The sequence below is a fragment of the Lycium barbarum genome, chromosome 7 (assembly GCF_019175385.1).
Source record: "Lycium barbarum isolate Lr01 chromosome 7, ASM1917538v2, whole genome shotgun sequence".
Classification (NCBI taxonomy): Eukaryota; Viridiplantae; Streptophyta; class Magnoliopsida; order Solanales; family Solanaceae; genus Lycium; species Lycium barbarum.
This window is the reverse complement of record NC_083343.1, coordinates 97,171,566-97,178,393: the sequence shown is the minus strand read 5'-3', so window position 1 is coordinate 97,178,393 and position 6,828 is coordinate 97,171,566.

Genomic DNA, 6,828 nt, shown 5'->3' with positions numbered 1-6,828 from the left:
TACGGATAGGTGGCAGCAATATCATTAATACATGAGCACACGTCCACGTGGAGTCTTGCCAAGGAATGGAACAGATGACTAATGTCCTATATATTGATATATGTGTTGAAGTACAACTTGGATAATTTCCTAATACAATAAAATATTGGAGAAGAGTTGGAACCCACGACTAATGAAATATGAAATGGTTTGGATTGTATTCTTTTTTATTTCTCTAATTCAAAGCTTGTAGGAACAATAGGTGTGACCCTTTCTTTTAGCTGAATATTAACCCTCAAATACAAGTATGGCAGCAACGTTTTTTTTTCCCTCTAAAAGAAAACACAGTAGTACCGTTATTTTCCAAAGCATGGCAGCAAGTTGCCTTTCCAAAAGAGAATAACAATGTTTCCAGTTACGTTGGGGAGATCGAAGGTTGCTTCGTAGTGAAATAAAGCGGAAGAAGAAATTGCGAAATTGGAGCAATTAAGAATAGAAATTCCTCCGAAAAAAATAAGGTAAGATTTTCTTGTTTTATGGTGTAATTGTGTTAATAGTGTTGTAATGGAGTTATTAAAATTAGATTGGACGGAATTAGAATTAAGAAAATGCATGAAATCGATGTTATAGGAATTGTGGGTTGAAATGGATTTAGAAAGGTTGTTGGGCTGTTAGAATTGTTATGGGCTGAATTATGAGAATTTTATATATATTTTTTGTTGTTGTTATTGTTGTTGATAATTTGGCCGAGTTGAATTCTCGGATTGTTGTCGATAAATTGGCCGAGTTAGATTCTCGGGGACGGTGTATTTACAGGGGAAATGCTGCCGAAATTTCGACAGATTATAAATGAATTTATTTGGAAGACTAAGGCAAGTGTGTGACAATGTGTTTAATGATTGTGTAATCTTCTTGAATGTAGACTAGCGATAGCGAGCTTGGACAAATAAGCGTAGCTAATAGGACGTGGGACAGCTATGTAAAGCTGTCCTTTCCTTCTTTTTGGCATGATCTATGACAAGTACGAAGCGTAACGATATCCATAATGAATTCATTCCTAGATGTAGGATATCCTGAGTTCTTTGACCTCTTAAGCCCGAAGGGGCATTCTCAAGTTATGCGAATTCATAATGTTGACTAAATCCCGAAGGGGACATTCATAAGGTCTTTCTCTTACCTATGCATTTTATATTTAAATTTGTGAGTCTCGAAGGAGACAAATGAAAAGGGTTTGATTGTATACATGACGTCCATAATAGTTTTTTTTTCTAAATTATTTCATGACGCGACTGAGCGTGCTATATAATGTATGGCCTCGGCTTAAGTCTGAGTGTGCTACGGGCTCAGCTTATGTCTGAGCGTGCTGTATAACATATGGCCTCAGTTTACGTTATGCCAATTGGGTTATGCATATGGTTTCACTAATAATTTCGAGGAAATTAGTTTTATACTAAAGGAAACATAAAGTTAGATTTGAATACTGTCCATAACTTTCTTATGCTAACTCGGATTGTCTTGAAACGTGTTTATGACTTTACTAATGATTCCGAGAAAACTAGTTTTATACTAAGGAAATATAAAGTTTGATTTCCAAAACCACTCCGAAGGGGGTGTGAGATTTTACTAGTTAATTTTTCAAAACCACTCCGAACGGGGTGCGAGGTTTTACTACTTCATTTCATTTACGACTTATGTCTAATTTACACATCATCATTATTATGCCGGAAGCGGCCGTCCGAAGGGACTATTATATTATTATGCCGGAAGCGGCATGCCCGAAGGGGCCATCACCATTATTATGCCGGAAGTGGCCATCCGAAGGGACTATTATGTTATTATGCCGGAAGCGGCATGCCCGAAGGGGCCATCATCATTATTATGCCGGAAGCGGCCGTCCGAAGGGACTATTATGTTACTATGCCGGAAGCGGCTGTCCGAAGGGACTATTGTGATACTATATTTATATTGTGTATTCTAGAATTTGTGTATGCCGTATTTATATTGTGTATGCTAGAATTTAGGTAAGGTACCATATGGCACGGTTCAAAATGCTGTTCCAGGTTACTCCCGGGTTGCTTTTAAACTTGTTTACTATTACGCTTTTCCTTGTTTATGATTCAGTAATGCTTTACATATTCAGTACATATTCCGTACTGACCCCCTTTCTTCGGGGGCTGCGTTTCATGCCACGCAGGTACACCCAGATAAGTAGAAGATTTTGCTAAATGTGTTCCAGCGGGATTGGCGAGCTCCATCTCAGTTCGGAGTGTTGCCGGGTCGAAGTACTTATGTCATGGTATTTTGTATATGTTAGAGACTTTGCAGACAGTGTCCTGTGGATAGGGCGTCGAGAGGTGCGAATCATTTGTAGATGTTAAAAAAAAAAAGGTATGTATTTTCAGGTGATCTCAGTTGGTAAAAAGTACGTAATTGATTGAAAGTTTTCATAATCTGTATTAAGACAATGATCTCTATTTGGAAAAGTTTCATGTTTTAAAAGTTTTTGAAATGACAGGTTTTGGTAAAGCAAACGTTTGAGGGTTCGCTCGACTCTGATGAGATTCGGGTGCCCGTCACGCCCTACCATTGCTAGGGTGTGACACGGACAACTTGGGAGTGGAAGGTCCGTGGCTGTCGACTGCACCGCCGATCGACTAAATACACAAGATAGATCCGACTAAAAAAGGTGTTTTAGTAGTGCACAGCCGCGAACCGCGAAACTGCTTTAAGTGTGTGAATTGTGTGAATTTTCCAGGAGTGGAAGAAATATGAACGGAATGCCAATTTAATAAAAGAAAACATATATATTACATGGCAAAGGCAAATAAGGCAATAAAACAATAATAAAGACATTTAAAGGCATATAAGGCAAAAATAAAGAAAACACCCAACAAAATATTAATTAACCTAAGTCTGTTGTGGTTTAGAACCTAATATCCCCAGCAGAGTCGCCAAGCTGTTATACCCCATTTAAACGGGTTAAAGTAGAGTACAACATATTGGTGATTCCTATATTATTTTATTTTAAGGAGTCGACACCTAATTGATTTTGAGGTGAATTAGGGCACCTAATTATTAACCAAGGTAAAACTAACTAAACCTGTTAATGGTCTGCTTTAATTCTAGGTAAGGGTTCTAATTATCCTAAAGGAAAGGGGTTAGGCATCCTTTAGAATCCGTTAACTACGGTTTACCGGTCAAACTTAGGTTAATTAATTAAGATTAAATATAGTGCTTAATTTTAAGAAAAATAGCTTGCACATATTACTAAGGTTTTGAAGGAAATATAATAATGCCATTTAAACTAACTTGTAGAAAAAATATAGTAATTTGCATAAAAAGGAAATGCTTTTAAAAATGAGATTTATAAATGCTGTTAAAACTTTGAATAAAAATAATAATGCTATTTTAAAATAAGACTTGTAGAAAAATATAATAATTTGCATAAAAGAAGATTTAAAATGCTAAATAGAATAAGACTTATAAATATTGTTAAGGCTTTAAATGAAAAATGTAATAGTGCAATTTAAGACAATACTTGTAGAAAATACAATAATTTGCCTATAAATGATAGATATTTAAGCGAAGACTTAATAAACGTGAACTTTAGATAAAATTATATCGCGATGTAGCAAAAGCCTAGACTTATTTGTTAAATATGATGAAAAGGGCATGAGTTTTCTTTCTTTTTCTTGTTAACTTTATTTAACTATGCTTGGCTAAATATGTATAATCGGATTAATCTAAAATGTTTATAAAATATACTTGGATTAGTATTTGCATATTAGGGACGTTTTGAAATTCTGAGATAATAAGCATAAATCATGGTTCCTCTAGCTCAAAATATGTAGTCATACTATTTTGAAAAATCAATTGTTCTAATAAAGATAAATACTATAGGTATTATAAATAGTTTTAACGTAAATAAAAGAGAATGAAAATTATGAAATTAATTAGTAACTTCTTCAGATTGACTACCCACCACACTAATTCTCTATAATTCATCTAAGCTAAAAAAAAAAATAAACAAAGTAGAAGGTTAGTTGCATAATATAAGTTAGATGCATAAAAAAATATAAAGGGGCAGATAAGGTTAAATGGGTTCAGCGGGTAAACATCAAAAGTGCTTATAAGTCAATTCAATAGCCAATGCGAGAAAAAGGCTGCCTCTAGCCCATGCACTAAAAAAAACCCTACCTAGCAACAGTAGCCGTTGACATGGCCATGATGGCCAGCGGCCAGCCTCCTCCGGGGACTGGTCAGCCTTTGAATACTGCTTCCACATCATATTTTCCTTTGCTGAATAATCAAAGCACCAGCCAATTATCAATTATCCAGGATACTATTCAAAAACCAGTTTTATTGAAGGATATTATGCAAAACACTGTTAAAGTAGATCCAATTGAACAGAAACCTATCATTTATGTTAATGGGGTTCCTAGAGTTCAATGGACAGAGGATGAAGTTTTTCGAATGAAAGCTATTGAAAAGTTGCAGTACGCTGTTGTAGGAAAATTTTCCTACGGATGGCCGGACATTGATGAACTAGGAAAGGCAATACTATCGCAGTATGGTATTAAGGGAGAATGTAATATTGGTGTTTTGAGATCTCGACATATTTTGATACGACTTTCTGTAATGGAAGATTTTATAAATCTCACATCTAAAGCATCATATTTTATCAACTCGAAAGATGGATATTATTATCAAATGAGACCTTTAATATATGATCTGACGTTTAAAGTTGAGGAAGAGACTACCAAAGTTATGGCATGGATCTCTTTCCCCAATATTTTACCCACATACTTTGTAAAGGAGTCTCTTTTTTCACTAGCCTCAGCAGTAGGCAAACCTCTACACTTGGATCAGGCAACTATTAATAAAACTCGCCCAAGTTGTGCTAGGGTAAAGGTGCTAGTGGACTTAAATGATGAACTCCCAAGTCTGTTCAGATGGTTATTTTAAATGAAGCTACTGGGAAGGAGAGAACAGAAGCAGTGCCTATTACGTATGATTATTTACCTAAATACTGCTTTGAATGTCGATTACAAGGGCATGAAGAGAAGGAATGTAGAATTTTGAATCCTGAACTGAGGTTTGATAAGGAGGAAAGACAGAATGAGACTATAATTGACCACAAGGAAGAAGCTCGAGTACAGAGGAACAAGACTGCTGCCACAACCAATGCTAAAATCCAAGATAAAAGAGCCAACCAGCAGCAAAGAAACAGGATTAACAGACCTGTTAAAATTTTGTCAAGTGGGAAAGTAGTTGGAAACTTACAAAATTGGAATGCTAAGAAGGACAGGAGAAACAGTGCTACAGAAGAGAAAAAAGGGAAGGAGACTGAAACAAATGGATCTCAGACGAGTAAAACCATTCAAACTCAGAACAAGTTTGATGCTTTGACTACTGAAGGGTTAGAGGAGAACAAGGAAGAGCATGATGAAAATAATGAGGAAATAGAGAAAGAATCTGGAAACACCAACAATAAAGTAGGGACTGCATCAAATGAAAATGAAAGCAAAGAGTCGGAGAAGCAAGGGCAAGATCAGGAGACAAAAGGTACAAAGATATGGGTGGCAAATACTTTTGGCAAGGTCCTTGATATAGTACCAGAGATTGGGGATGAGCAACATAAATGGGGTGATAGAGTGGAGGACCTTAAAGGTTCTGGTTCAGAAGAACAGACAGAGGATAAAATTACACAGGAAGATCCTTCAATTCTGAAGGAATAAGGGGAATTACCTATGGAGAGTGGGCCAGATATAGAGAGCAAACAACGAGTTGTGGATAACATACATGAGGTATCCACATGTGCATCTTCTTCCAAGGAATCAGATAGTATAGAGGGTCAGCTTGCAGAGACAAATAGTTTGGAGGCAAAAGGACATAATCTACCTGAAAAGAAGCCACCAGATGGGGAAATAGAGGAGCAGTTCAGTAATTTAGAGGCAGTAAGAGCATGTGATTCTGACAATACAAATGCTAACATACATGATGAAGCATCTAGTAAAAAACTCACTGAAGTGGAAATACATACAAGAATAGTTGATGAAGTACAAGAGCATATAATGATTGATTTAAATGAAAAGTTGCTAGAAAGGTCTTCATCCCCCACTGGATCACAGCTGCTGATTGATAGTGCTAAAAAGAACCAGGTGCCTGCAGTCAAGAATATAAATCAGAGCCAGTTAGCAGAAAAAAAACAGGATTCCACATCCTAATGCTAATCTACAAGACATTGTAGCTCATAAAGTTTCTCAAACAGAAATCCAAGAAGCATCAGGGAGGGTGCAACAAATTGAGGAGGATAAAGAAATGGAGGACAGGGCCAACAACATCCATAAAGTAGCTAGAGAAGCTGGTATATCACCTAAGGCTCTAGCTAAGAGTGGAAAAAAAACAAAAATTCCAAGAGATACCACAGACCAAAAGAATTTCAAAGAGGACAGCTTCTTCAAAGGGTAAATGATGATTAAGGCCTTAATTTGGAATATTAGGTCTGTTAATACTCAACAGGCATTTCAGAGACTCATCAATTTACAAAATCAACACAAGTGTTTCATAGTTGCTCTATTGGAACCTTTCCAGAATTGTAGACACTTACAAAAGTACAAAAGAAGACTTGGCATGAAGGCTGCTATTTCAAACAAGAATGGGAAGATTTGGGTTTTTGTGGATGCTACAGTCCAATGGGAAGTAATAATGGATGAAGATCAATAAATCACTTTGAAGATCCATCACCAAGACATAGAGAAAGACATTATTGCTACTTTTGTCTATGCTAAATGTGATGAAGAAGAAAGGCTAGTATTGTGGGATAATCTGTATCAATTAGCAAATTCT